This window comes from Petaurus breviceps, unplaced genomic scaffold, assembly GCF_028583685.1.
Source record: "Petaurus breviceps papuanus isolate PSGF00001 unplaced genomic scaffold, PetGlider_PUasm1.0 350, whole genome shotgun sequence".
In the NCBI taxonomy this organism is placed as follows: domain Eukaryota; kingdom Metazoa; phylum Chordata; class Mammalia; order Diprotodontia; family Petauridae; genus Petaurus; species Petaurus breviceps.
The window spans coordinates 1,376,564-1,391,584 of record NW_027186199.1 but is presented as its reverse complement, the minus strand read 5'-3'; the positions used below and the strand labels follow the sequence as shown (position 1 = coordinate 1,391,584).

The window sequence follows — 15,021 nt, the reverse complement described above, 5'->3', positions numbered from 1 at the left end:
GCCTCATATCATAAATGCATAGAGAACTGAATAAAATTTATAAGAATATGAATAATTCTCCAATTGATAAATGGTCAAAGGATATGAACAGGCAGTTTTTGGAAGAAGAGATCAAAACTACATATAGTTATATAAAAATGCTCTAAGCCATTATTGATTAGAGAAATGAAAATTAAAACAACTCTGAAGCACCATCTCACACCTATGGCTAAAATTATAGAAGGGAGAAATGGCAAATGTTAGAGGGGATGGGGGAAAATTGGGACACTCATCTTGGTAGAATTGTGAACTGACCCAACCATTTTGGACAGCAATTTGGAATTACGTCCAAAGATTTATAAAACTTCTTATACCCTTTGACCCAGCAATACCACAGGTCTATTTCCCTGTCTGATCAGGGAAAAAGGAAAAAAGCTTATACATTCTAAAAAATTTATAGCAGCATTCTTTGTGGTGGCAAAGAACTAGAAATTGAGGGGAAGGGAATGACTGAATAAGTTGTGGTGTATGATTGTAATGAAATAGTAATGATGAAATGATGAGCAAGTTTGTGTTAGAAAAACATGGAAAGGCTTGCAGGAAATAATGAAGAGTGAAATGAGCAAAATCTAGAATGTTGTATACAGCCATCGCAATTTTGTTTGAAGAGTTCGTTATTGACTAAACTATTTTGAATAATATGATCATTCAAACAAATTACAAAGGACTTTTAAAGGGAAACAACATCCACTTTCAGAGAAAAAATTGATATATGGTTCTACACCTATATGTATCTCAAATGCTGGCCTCTAATGTGGGGTTGGGAAGCAGGGAGGGAGACAAACTGAAACTCAAAATGTAACAGAAAATATTTAAATTGAAAACAAAATAAAAAATAAAACAAAAACTATATCCTATCAAAAAGCAAGTTCAGTGAGTCCTGTGGATCAATCTGTCCATTGTAGCCCTGTGCCCTCAGAAGACTGTCCCATGCAGTCCAATATGGCAGCAGCTGCCCAACATCTGAATGACCTGCCTGGCTTGGTCCAGTAGTAAATTATTGACAGAGAAATTTGACTGTTCCAAATCAATAATGGATTTGCCAGTCCATATAAGACACTGGATTCAATAAGGAGTAAGTCCAACTGAGCTGCCTTTCCAGCAGAGTTGTCATGACTTTTCTAGGGACCAACTCAACTGAAAAATTTATCTATCACTGACACCATACCCTATAGTGAAATACATGAGGGTTATCAAAGGGATATTGAAGCGCTGGACATTCTGGAAATGCAAGCTGTGTTAGCCATATGTGTTCCCTACATGTGTGTCTCAAAATTGTATTATTAAATTCATAAACACTCTTTCCCTCATGAACTCTGCATTTGTGGGAGAGTGTACCCCCTTGTTTTGGGGGGAATGTTTTGTAACTATTATCATTGCTATGTACTCACTTTGGCAGCACATCTATAAAAATTAGAACAATGAAGAGAAGATTAGCATGGCCCCTGTGTCAGGATCATATAAATTTATCAAGTGCTCCATATTTTAATGCTCAAAATGAATAAATTAATTAAAAATTAAAAATTTAATTTAACGATTTTTTTAAATGAGTAAGCTGAAAAAATAATTAACTGAGTCTACTGGCTAATTGTTAAGCATGCTGTCAGGGAAATGTAAAGGAAGGGAATAAATATTTATTAAGCACCTACTATGTGTCAGACCCTGTGTTAAGTGCTTTACAAATATTATCTCATTTGATGATATAGTGGAGTCTTACTAGCCAGTGTTAGGAATATTTTCAAACCCACTCCTCTGGAGACCCAACCTGCCATAGATGATGTGGTTTGGGCAAGTAAGCCCAGAAAGACTGCTTTACATAGGGGGCTCACCTAGGATATATTTGGGTACGCTTATATCTGTTGAGACCCATTGTAGAGATTCTTCCATGGCACTCTTCTCCCAATTTTTCTTCTACCTCTCTTACTTGATTTTAAAAATTTTTTTCGACCTCTTCCAAGAGAACGTTTTGGGCTTGAGACCAATTCATATTCCTCTTTGAGGCTTCACATATAGGCATTTTGACATTGTTGTCCTCTTCTGAGTTTGTGTTTTGATCTTCCTTGTCACCATAGTAGCTTTCTATGGTCTAGTTTTGTTTTTTTGCTCATTTTAAGAAGTTGAACTCTGCTACTGGGACACAGGGGGCACTATCCCAAGCTTCTTGTGCTGAGGGCTCAGGTTCTTGGGGCTTGCCCACTGCGCTGGGGTGACCCAGCCTAGTTGTACCTGCTGTGCCAGGGTTCTGGGGTTGGCAGTTTGTCTTCTGCACTGTGGCTGGAGGTCTCACAGTTGGATGGCTATGTCTCTAGCCTGCTGAGCTGGGAACAAGGGGCATCATTGTTGATCTGTGCTATAGCTAAGAACTTCCCACGAAACTTGCCCAAATATCTTCTGCTCTGGACTGTGCTCCGCTTCACTCAAGTGAGACAGACCTTTCCTGAAGTCCTTCTAAGTTACCTAAGCTGGAAAACTGTTTCACTCCATCTTTTTGTAGGTTCTGTCACTCCAGAATTCATTTAGAGGCTTGATTTAACATTGTTTCCAAGGGAAACTGGAGAGAGCTCAGGCAACTTCCTGGCTTCTCTCCTCCATCTTTGGCTCTGCCTCCCCACATGGTACTCTTGTTCTTGGATGCTCTAGTTTACAAGGATATACTAGAGAAAAAAATAGCATTTTTGTTGTTCTAGATTGCATGTAGACTGTCAATATTTTCACTCTGTTTTTTTTACAAGTCATACCAAGGCTGTTTGAGATTACTTTTTGCATAGTTGAATATTATACATTAATAATATCATTGCATACATTACAGGATTCAGTTTGCCAGTGCTGGTGGGGTTGGGGAATGGAAAATGACAGAACAAAAAATGGCTAATTGGTAGTTGATACCTAAGATAAGTAAAGAGAAATTGTCTCGGATAAATACAAGTCACCTGGCCCAGATGAACCACGTTCTCAGCTACTGAAAGAATTAACTGGTAGGCATCATTGTCAATGGTATTTGAAATATTGTAGAGAGTAGAAGAGACACTATAGATAAGTCTGGAAGGCAGGTCTAGAAAAATAGCTCAGAGTGCCATATGATAGCTAAATCAGATATTGCATGTGGAGTTCATTCAAACCCCTTAGCTAGATTTTTACATATGTGACCCTAAAAATGCATTAATACCCCCAAGTGAATTTGTTGCTTTTCAATTGTTTCAGTCATGTCTGACTCTTCGTGACCCCATTTTGGGGTTTTCTTGGCAAAAATGCTGGAGTGGATTGCCATTTCCTTCTCTAGCTCATTTTACAGATGAAGGAAACTGAAGCAAACAGGGTTAAGTGACTCACTCAAGGTCACACAACTAGTAAGTATGGGAGCCTGGATCTGAACTTGGGTCTTTCTGACTCTAGGTCTGGTGCTCTATTTCAAATGCCACTTACTTGCCTCTAATATTCCAAGTGAATACCATCCCTAAACAGATATTTATTGTTCCTATGTGCTGGCCATGTGCCTATGTCACATATAGAGTATTAACAAGACCATAGAAGCTCTCTCTCCCTCTTAAAATTAATTTGTATATACTTTGCATTTATTATGCACACCTCACATTTCTCCAGTAGAATTTAAATTCCTTGTGGGCAAGGACTGGTCCAATTTTGTGTTTCTTTCTCAGCCCCTAGCATAAGATATGATAATTTGTAGACACTTAATGTTTGCTGAATTGAGCACCACTCCTCTGCTAAAGTCTTTAGTGATCCCCATTGCCTCCAGGATGAAGATGAAACTCACCAGCTTACACCTTCATAATGTGACTCCAGCTTCCATTCCAGACTTATTTTACATTTACTCCTTTCACTCACTCTCATTCCAGCTTACTAGCTCTTTCTCAAATTCTTCATTCAGGAAGGTGCCAGGTTTCCATGGTAAAAGTGGGCAAAGGTCTGTAACCCTCCAGAGAGGTGAGGACATAATTGGGTATGTTAGAAGAACAGAAATGGATGACTTATGAGTAGTTTTACAGAAGAGCTATGGAATTACAGAGAACAGTCAGGGCCTGAATGGAGGAATCAAAGACAGAAAAATGCAACTTTGACTGACTCTGGAACATCTCTTTGTGTCTGGGTAACAGAAACAAGGCAATAATAAAGCACCCCTGATCACTGAGACTCAAAGGACTTGTAGAAAACCTGATGAGATGAGAAAGGGAACCTTTGACAGAATCATTTCATTTGGACAGGCAAAGATTCCAGGGATCAGGGGTCACAAATTGGTACAGAAAAAAGTCACCAGAGGCTGTAGTTGTGGTGTATGATCACTCATGTACTGAATGCATTCTAGAAAACAGCTTAGTGCTGGTATTTTGGACCTTGAATTTCAAGGGACTTGCTTTGGAAAACAGGGTTGAGGCCTTTGGCCAGAGGTCACTCAAATACTTCAAAATGTTTGCTGTTTGTTCCTTGTTCTGGAAGAGGAGCATGGCATTGGGAAGGTGATGCCATGGCTTGCAAGTGGATTGGATTCAAGTGAGGGAGGGCCATGCAAAGTCACCAGTCTCACTCTCCTCCAGAGCCATATGGGTCCAGTGGCAAGATAGAGATCAGGACATCTGAAGATGGCCCTAGTTTGCAGTGTGAATCTTTAACTTTTTTTTTTGGAGGGGGAAGGTAGGGCAATTGGGGTTAAGTGACTTGCCCAAAGTCACATGGCTAGTTTTGTGTTAAGTGTCTAAGGCCAGATTTGAACTCAGGTCCTCCTGACTCCAGGGCCAGGTGCTCTATTCACTGAGCCACCTAGATGCCCCCCTTAACCTTTTTTTCTTAAGGCTAGATAAGAAAGAGTCAAAGAATGGTCCTTTTACCTAGTTAAAAAAAAATATCTGAATTGTTTTTTTTTTTTTTAACTAAGTAAACAAGGCCGTTCTTTGCCTCTTTCTTACCTAGCCTTGATCACTGAATGGGTGTTGCCTCAGACAAACTGAAACCTGGGAAAGATCTTAGCTTAAAAAGGCCAAGGTTGCCCACAGCATTCAGAGCCATCTGCAGTGGTCCTGATCTCTATCTTGCCAGTGAACCTAGATGTTTCTGGAGGACAGAGTGAAGCTGGTGACTTTGCATAGCCCTCACTCACTTAAACATAATCCACTCGACGTCTTGACATCATCTTCCCCATGTCATGGTCGTCTTTTGGGCAATGCAGTTCCCTCCCTCCCTTCCTTCCTTCCTTCCTTCCTTCCTTCCTTCCTTTCCTTCCCTTCCTTTCCTTCCCTCCTTCCCTCCTTCCTTCCCTCCTTCCTTCCTTCCTTCCTTCCTTCCTTCCTTCCTTCCTTCCTTCCTTCCTTCCTTCCTTCCTTCCTTCCTCTGTCTACACTGGGAATCATAACCTTACCTGTGAGTGCTCTGCCCAAAGTAAATAAGTCAGCCATAAAATGATGAGGTTTAGGCTAGGGGTGTGCAAGACCCCAAAGTACCAACACACCAGGTCCTGCCAAATGAATTTGACTCAAGTCTTCTCTCAGCCAAAAGAAAGCAAAGTTTATTAAAAGTTCACCAAAAGTACACTCTTAAGGAGCCTCAGTATCTGTGATGCTTGCATTGGGCAAGCAGGCCAGAATCATCTGACACAGAGCAAGTCTGTGCTAGAAAATTCTATGGCGCTCTCCCCCCACATGGAGGCAAGATGGGGTCTTATATACAGAAAGGTTGTGGGAGGAATCTAGGGATGGTCTAGAGGAGGAGTTTGGGGAGGGTCTTCAGGAGGAGACAATGAGGTCAGACTCCAGTAATGAGTGATTAAGGGTGGGAAGTTGCTGGAGGCTACCTGGAGACAATGGCAGGCTAGGCCAGTTCAAGGGTGTAACAGATTTGGGTATAGATATTTTGGGAGGATCAAGGGTGGGGGCTAGATGGACAAAGGAGGGCTAAAGATTTGGGCAGAGCCACAATGAAAGGCCTATGGCCTCAGGCAAATGCCTTAGGTGGAAAAATTCAAGGAGAGCTCAAGAGGGTGCCCAGAGCCTGTACCTCATCACAAAGGAATATGAATTTTGATAGCTGAAGTCTCAAAAAATTATCTTGGGGTTTACAGGCTAGACTTTTTTAAGGACTACCCCTTGAACCCAAATCACTCCGGTTTTCATTGATTGGCCAACAATAGGCCCCAGTATAAACCTCAAAAGGTGATGATTCAGATAAAGGGGACACAGTATTGTCTCTCACTGACCACATGAAATTGAACAGAGTGAAATTCAGACAAGGGGAAGAGCTAAACCTAGAGGTTTATCTTTTCTGCCTAGTGCTTCATCTGTGAAGATGCCCAGGACAAATGCAATCCATAGTATTTGAGAATGTTACTCCAGGCCATCTACTCACTCAGGTTTAGGAATGCAGGTCTGTAGGTCCAAAGACACTCATGGTCAACATAGACTGGCAGATTCTTAACCTGGGGTGTGTGAATTTGTTTTTAAAAAAATATTTCTATAACTGTATTTCAATGATTTGATTTGCTTTGTAATCCTATGTATTTTACTTTGTGCATATTTCGTTTTATGTACGCAAAAACGTGATTCTGAGAAGGAGTTCATGGCTTCCTCAGGTGCCCAAAGGGTTTCAAGGAATAAAAAAGATTAAAAATTAGACTGTAGTTCAAGTATAGGTACAGCAATTTGCAGCAGGTCCAAAATCATCTCATCAGTGACAAAACTAACATGATAATGCAAAAGGAACATAATTGGCTACACATGTCATAGACAAAAACCATTACTATGTACGTATGTAATCTATGCTCTGACTGTAACTGAATATGTTGACATATATTTATTCATGTAACAATTATTACTCCATTTTTCTATTTTCTTTCCTCCCCATTTATTTATGTACTAATGGTACTCTAGGCCAGGACTGCTGAAACACTGCTGGTGGTTCTGATCCAATTTTGAGATGAAATGAGACACTTACAGGCTAACTAATAGTAGTTAATAAAGGACATTTACTTAGCAATAACATAGGAAGGATATTCAGCAATGATATTGTTGAGGTTTGGGGTTTATAGGGGTGCTTGAGACCTCAAAATACCAACATGCCAGGTTCTGCCGAATGAATTCAACTCAAGCCTTCTCTCAGCCAAAGTAAAACAAGGTTTGTTAAAGATTCACTATAATGGGTAGACTCTAAAGGAGCCTAAGTGTTTGTGATGCTTTTCCAGAATAATCTGACACAGAGTGGGTCTGAGCTACATTGAATCTCAGCACCTTCATGGAGACAAGATAGATCTTATATACAAAAAGGTTGTGGGAGGGGTCTAAGGGTGGTCTAGAGAAGGGGTTTGGGGAGGGTCTTAAGGAAGAGTCTAAGGAGGATCTTGAGGAACTAAGGTCAGACTCTAGGAATGGGATTAAGGGTGGGAAATAGTTGAAGGCTACCTGGAGATGACAGACAATGGAGGGCTAGGCTAATTTAAGGGTTTGTGTATAGATATTTTGATAGGATCAAGGGTGGGAAGCAGCTGGACAATGGAGGGCTAGGCTAGGTTAAGAGTAAAAGACATTTGGGCCTAGGATAATGAAAAGCTTATGGCTTCATGCAAATGCCTCATCAATTGGGAGGATACTAGGGGGTTCCCAGAGTCTAAATCCCATTAACACCACTTTAGTTCAGTTGGGTGTAGCTTCTCTGTTTCCATATTTGTCATGGTAGCGGACCATTTGGAAGTGTGTGTCAAGACTGAAGAAAGATTCCCTGTTAGAAGCTACATTACTAATTTGAATCATAGTCTTCTAGACCAATTCAGTCTCAATTATATTTTCAATACCATTTAAGGAAAAACTAACTTAACTTGAATGGGGTAGATGTTGCTCCTATGAAACATTACCTGTTGGTGATAAGGTCCTAAAGGTTATCTGGAAGATCTACTACTACTTAAATGACCCTAGGACTATTAGGGGACAGTCCTGACTTTGGACACGTGAGAAGTCTTGCATAGAGGCAGCCCTGGAGGAAGAGCTAAATGCAGGAGAAAGAAGTTAGCAACAAAGGCAATAAGGAAAAAAATAGCAACCAATTATTGAGGAGAACGAAGACTAGAATTCTCGAGGTTTATTTTTCTTCCTTTGGAAGGGCCAAATCCTGGATCTTAGTGATTTGGTCTACAAGGTGGACGCTGCCAAATCTTTTCCATTCATAGTGAATCTTCTGATGGAGACAATAAGCAGAAATAGCACCAGGAACATGAGGTACTGAGAAAATGGTGATACTTCTGCCCTCATTACTAATGCTCATCTCTGGTCAGCATCATCTCCAGTTGGCTAGTTTTTGTCCTTCCTGCTCGAAGAGGACCAAAATGTTATCACCACGTTGGGGTCAAGGTACAGTGTGGCCAACTATGGCTGAGAAGACCAATACAAGCCTGGAAGGCTCTACCACAGGTCGGGCAGAAATAATCCATGTGAATGTTTGGAGTGGAGATGTCTCTAAGTTTGCTCATCTCACATTTCTTTTGACAATTATTAGGGCACCTTTTCTAACCCCTTCTTCATACCAGGAAGTGAACAGTACAGTCCTTAAAAGAGACTGCTTAGAAGTCCAGGAGACTATCCAACTCCACTGCTACTTCAGTCCAGTGAGATGATATCCCCATGTCCTGGACTACCTGTGCTCAGGGTAGTGACCACAGCTCCCCATGTATCTCCACCTAATGCTTCGTCACTTGCCCATCTCCATATGACTTTGAGGCAGGTAAAAAATATATAGGTAATGTCTTTTGACTCATGCACAAACTGATTTAAGGAAGGCATGTATGTGGCCCTAGGCCTCCCTCTCTCTTCCTAAATCATCAGAGTCCAGTGTCAAGACAAAAGTCAAGACAGCTGGTGATGGCCTGGGATGCAGTGGATGATTTTGGTGTCTTCAAAGTCTGACCAAGCTCTAAGCACCCCACAGCTCCTGCTTCTGCCATCTTCATGGCCATTGGAACAAATTATTCACATCCACCCGTTCCACCAAGGGAAGTCTTCAGTTGGGGTAGACATGCCGCTAACTCACCCATGGGTTTGAGGCCCATTGGTTACCCTCAACCTGGCTTAGTGCATCTGCCAAAATGTTTTACCAGGTGAGACCAATACAAATGATACAATTTCTTGGAGTCACAGGTAAGAGGTGGGTGGCAGGCATCTACCATCGGTACGTGAGCAGCCCTGAAAAGGGCTAAACAGCCTTCACACCAGAGGTACCATAACTACTAGTCTTCCCTGACACCCATACACCTCAGTTGTGTCTGACTCTTTATGACACCATTTGGGTTTTCTTGGCAAAGATACTGAAATGGTTTTCCATTTACTTCTCCAGCTCATTTTACAGTTGAGTAACTAAGGCAAATAGAGTTAAGTGACTTTCCCAAGGTCATACAGCTTAGTAAGTGTCTGAAGCCAGATTTGAACTCAAAAAGACAAGTATTCCTAACTCCAGGCCTGGCACTCTATGGGCTCCTCAAAAATTTGTGTAATACCCACACTGTGCTCACTCCCCCAACTACCTCTCACTGGCAGATTGGGTCCCCAAAGGGCCACTGACAACTTCTCTCTTTAATCCTAAGAGTTGTGCAGTGGTTCCTGAGTCCCTCTCTGGATGTTCCCCACTATCTATCAATGAGTAAAAATCTATCAGATTTTAGAAAAGGGATTTATTTACTGAGGAAAACAACAGTAATCATAAAAAAAAAAGATTCCCCCACTCCGTAGGGTTCTCTCCCCTTTCTCACACAAGGTTCTTGGGGACGGATGACTCAAACAATGGCAGTAAAGCACATGTGTTGAAAACATATGTAGCCAAGGAGTACCTCCTAACTCCTTGAAACAACCTTGGGTACCCAAAATTTCTCCAAGGATCTTTGAAAGATCTAGGGAATTTCACATGGAGGACTGAACTTATTCCTCACTAGGACAAGCAGGTTCTGTTTGAAAGGAAAAAAAAACAACAACAAGGTTATGTAAACCTTGAACACCTGGAGCCCAGACAACAGGTGAGCCTCTAGGCCCATTACAATCTCATGCAGCAAGCAGTTTAGGTCTCCTTAAAAAGAAACATTTATGAGTTATCATAGTATGCCAGAGGCAAGCTGCTAGGTACTGGCTGATCTTACATAAATGAGGACAAGAATGATACAACAGATACAAGTACATAAACATTCAAATGAGCAAAAGTGGGTTAAGAGAACTGGTTTGACTTGTAAAGTGAGCACTAGAGAAAACAAAAATGCTGATTCTCCTGTAGTGGATCTCTAAATCTAAGGTGTCCAATAATGGAAGTCCCAGGTAAAGAATCTCTCCAGTGGGACCTTGCAAATACAAAGGTCCCCCAAATTATCCTAGATGAAACTTCACCATATAGCCTTGTCCCCTCTGCCCTCTCTCTCCCAACTCCCACTTGTGTTAGGCAGGTTGTGCCCCCCCCCCCCCAAGGAATTAGAAAACAACTCATTTGAAAAAAGATTTCTAGGACTGGAGACTTGAGAGTTACAAAGGACCTTAGTGGTCATCTAATCCATCAGTCTGAGGTCCAGACAATTTAAATGGCTTCCCCCAAAATGGCTTTTAATTAAATGGCGATTTAAATGACATTCAAAAATTTAAATGGCATTTATACTGAGGCCCAGAGAATTTAAATACCTTGTCTAGGTAAGATTTCCCAGGCAACTAGGCATCACAGTACATAGATTCCTGGACCTGGAGTCAGGAAGACCTGAGTTCAAACCCTATCTCAGATACTTACTGGCTCTTACCTGGGCAAGTCATATAACCTCTATTTGCTTAAGTTTCTTCAGTTATCAAATGGGGATAATAATATATACCTTCTAGGGTTGTGAGGATCAAATGAGATAATATTTATAAAGTACTTGGCACAATGCCTGGCACACAGTAGATGCCTAATAAATGCTTGTTCCCTTCCTTCCTTCATTGGGATCATACACACACAGGTACTAAGTCACAGAAGCAGAATTTGAACCAGTCTTCTGACTCTAAATCCAGCATTCTTTCTACAACATTGTTCTACTTTTCCAGTCATAAGGGACAAATCTCAAGAGATCAAGACAAAGAGATCTTAGGTCCATTGGAATACCAGGAAAATTCAAGAAAAAAATTTCTAATCACTATATTTCAGGAAATTCCCCAAGAAAGGCTTGGAATAATTATAAAAAAGAAGCACTACCGTACAAAGAGAAAAAGTCCATGGACTAGACAAGGAAAAGCTCCAACTCTCTTATAATATTGTTAAACATGATAATGAAAAAAAAATCACTTAAACTGCAAGATGATTTAGCAGGTCTGACCACATCACCCTTTATAAAATCTTCCACAGATTCTAGGATAAAATAAAACTCTTCATCTCAGTATATAAAGTCCTTTCTGATCTGGCTCCAACCTAATTTTCTATGTTTGCCTCATATTACTACCCTTTACACCCCCAGTGTTTCAGTCAAACTAACCTAGGTATGGTTTCCTAAATGAAGAATTCCATCTTTCCCCTGGTGTAAAGGGGCTGGGAAATTACCTGGAGAATGTACTCTTTCCTCACCTCTGCCTTATAGAATCAAACTTTAGTTTTCTTTTTTTTTTTTTTTTAAAGCAATCGGGGTTAAGTAACTTGCTCAAGGTTACACAGCCAGGTGTTTCTGGGTGGGTGCTAAATGTCTGAGGCCGGGATTCGATCTCCAGGTCATCCAGACACTGGAGCCGGTGCTCTTACTCGATGTGCTACCTGGCTGCCCCCAAACTTTAGTTTTCTTAAAAGTTCAGTTGCTACCACAAGCCTTTTCTGATTTCCCCTAGTTAAGTGTCCTGATGGACTCTTGGGGGTCTATCCCAAGAGGAGTGAAGGAAGAGGACACTTAACAACTAGGAGAAATGGGGAAGAGATGCACATAAGGTGAGTGAAGTTGCACTGTCATTGGCTCTTCCTGCTCTGTGTTCAAGAATAGATTGCTTTGTCTTCTTAAAGGACAAATCCTTTAGAATTGAGACACATTTGTGTCTGTGGAATCTCTCTGTTGAAGTTTCCAAGGGAGGTCCAGTATATATTAACTGAAATGACTCCTATAGACCCATTCCTACAACATGAGCTCCCTTGGGTTGCAACTTCCAAGTAAACTCCCACTACTCATAAATAGAATAAAAATGAGAAAACAAAGGGGATATAATTAATATAATTCCAATTTGACCTGTACAGTATAGATAAATTCTAAACACTGAAAATGGAGAAGTAGGGGGCGGCCAGGTAGCACAGTGAGTAAGAGTACCGGATCCAGTGTCAGGATGACATGTGGATCGAATCCAGGCTCAGACACTTATTACCCACCCAGAAACACCTGGCCATGTAACCTTGAGCAAGTTACTTAACCCCAATTGCTTAGGGGCAGCCAGGTGGCTCAGCTAGTAAGAGCACCGGCTCCAGAGTTGGGATGACCTGGAGATCAAATCTGGGCTCAGATACTTAGCACCACACCCAAGAATAACTGGCCATGTAACCTTGAGCAAGTTACTTAACCCCAATTGCTTAAAAAAAAAAAAAGAAAATGGAGAAGTGGACATTAACAATGAATGAATAAGAAACATTAAATGCTAACTATGTGCCAAACTTAATATGTTCTAAGAATACAAATATAAAAGTAAGGTAGCCCTGCAGACAATGAGCTTGAGTCTTGATGGAAGAGACACTACATATAGGAAGTTGTAGAGGTCAGGGAAGTTTAAGGTTTAGGGGTGCTCAAGACCCCAAAATACCAATACACTGGGTCCTGCCAAATGAATTTGACTCAGGCCTTCTCTCAGCCAAAGAAAAGAAAAATTTGTTAAACGTTTGGCATAATGGGTAGATTCTTAAGGACCCTCAGTATCTGTGACACTTGTATTGGACAAGTGGGCCAGGATCATCTGACACAGAGTGAGTCAGAGATCATTCTTCAGCTTTCTTTTTTCATGGAAGCAGGATGGGGTCTTCTATACAAAAAGGTTGTGGGAGGAATCTAGGGGTGGTCTAGAGGAGGAGTTGGGCAGGATCTTCAGGGGGAGCCAAATGAGGTCAGACTCCAGTGATGAGAGATTCAGGGTGGGAAGTAGCTGGAGGCTACCTGGAGATGACAGACAATGGAGAACCAGGCTAGTCTAAGGGTAACAGATTTGGGTGTAGATATTTTGGGAGGATCAAGGGTGGGGACTAGCTGGACAATGGAGGGGTAGGCTAGTAATAGAGATTTGGGAGGAGCTATAATGAAAGGCCCAGGAAAATGCCTCCTCAAATGGGAAGATTCAAGGAGAGTTCAAGGGGGTTCCCAGAGCCTGTAAGCTCATCAGAAATAGTGGCCAAGGAGGTGTATTTCAGTCTGGGAAGTCCCAGGGATGGTAAATGGAGCCAGGAGAGTTGAATTGATACATCCTTTCCACTTGCCACTGCCAATGTAGCAGTGGAAACATTGATATGACTACAATTCCCAGAACAAGATTTAGAAAGGGGAAGTGTGACTAGCAGGAAGTGGGAGTGTACAGTGGTGTGTGTCACCATGATGTCAGGGAAATGATGACATGATTTCCATTTGACTTGGATTTGAGGGAGAGGAGGGCAGTGCAAAGTCACCAGCCTCACTTTCTCCTCCAGAGCCAACCCGGTCCAGTGGCCAGATATTCATTAGGATGACTGGAGATGGCCCAGGATTCAGTGGGAGTCCTTGGCCTTTTTAATCTAAGGTCTTTTCAGGTTCTCATTTTGAGTGAGGTAATGCCCATTCAGTGAATAAGCCTCTTTAAGAAGCAAATCAAGGATAGGCCATTTACTCAAAAATTAAAAAAAAATCAAACTGGGAATGGAAGACCCTCAGGGTTGCTGGCCAAAAGAAACAGTTACTATTCACATTCACTTTGAGCCAGGAGGACCAAAAAAATAACCCTTAAGTGGTGCTTGGACAAGGACCTATTGTTGTCTAATACATGAGATTCTGCAAGAATCATAGAGGATAACAGATCTGGAGCTGAGAGAGGCATACCTAATCTAATCTCATCATTTTACAAAATAAGGAAACAGACCAGGGAAGTTGTATGACTTGCCAGTAGACACCCAGTAGAAAAATCAAAAGCAAGATTTGAACCTTCAGCCTTTCACTCTAGACACTCATCTATTTTTAGAATCTAATTTAAAAATTTTTTTTGAGCTTAAGAAACAGCAAATAAGATGGGCATTTCTGATGAGGCATGGGCTCTGGGAGTCCCCTTGAGCTCTCCTTGAGTCCTTGAGGTACAGGCTCTGGGAACCCCCCTTGAACTCTGATTAAATCATCTCATTTGATGAGGCAATAACCCTTACATTGTGGCTGAGCCAAAACCTCTGTCACTAGACTTCCCACCCTTGAGCCTATCTCTGTTACTAGACTCCCCACCCTTGAGCCTATCAAAATATCAATCCACCCTTGAACTGGCCTAGCCCACCATTGTCTGTAGTCTCCAGCAACTTCCCACACTTAATCACTCATTGACTTCATTAACTGCTCCTGAAGACCCTTCCCAAACTCCTCCTCTAGACCACCCCTAGATTCCTCCCACAACCTTCTGTATGTAAGACCCCATCTTGTCTCCATGTATGTGAGAGCACCATAAAATAGTGAGAGCACCGTGGAATGGCTAGCACAGACTTACTCTGTCTAATACAAGCGAACTTTTAATAAACTTTACTTTTCTTTGGCTGAGAGAAGACTTGAGTTGAATTCATTGGGCAGGACCCAGTGTGTTGGTATTTTGGGGTCTCCAGAGCAACCCTAACCCTCTTTATGGGTAACTTCTTCATTTTTATGGTTCCCTGATACTGGAAACACTGCTAATCTCAAGCTCTTCTCCAGCCAGGACTGGAAGGTATGTAAGCCTCTCTCTTTCCCTAGTACTTTGGAAGTGCAGTTGTTTTTTGTTGTTGTTTTGTGGTTTGTGTGTGTGTGTGTGTGTGTGTGTGTGTGTGTGTGTGTGTGTGTGT

The 15,021-nt window shown here is 41.5% G+C and overlaps 1 non-coding gene across 1 annotated transcript; it reads left to right on the top strand.

Moving 5' to 3' along the window:
• The first annotated feature begins 1,422 nt into the window (after positions 1-1,422).
• On the top strand, positions 1,423-1,527 carry LOC138168087 (U6 spliceosomal RNA). The gene has a single exon (XR_011170032.1). It is a non-coding gene; the product is annotated as a U6 spliceosomal RNA (small nuclear RNA).
• The last annotated feature ends 13,494 nt before the right edge of the window (positions 1,528-15,021 follow it).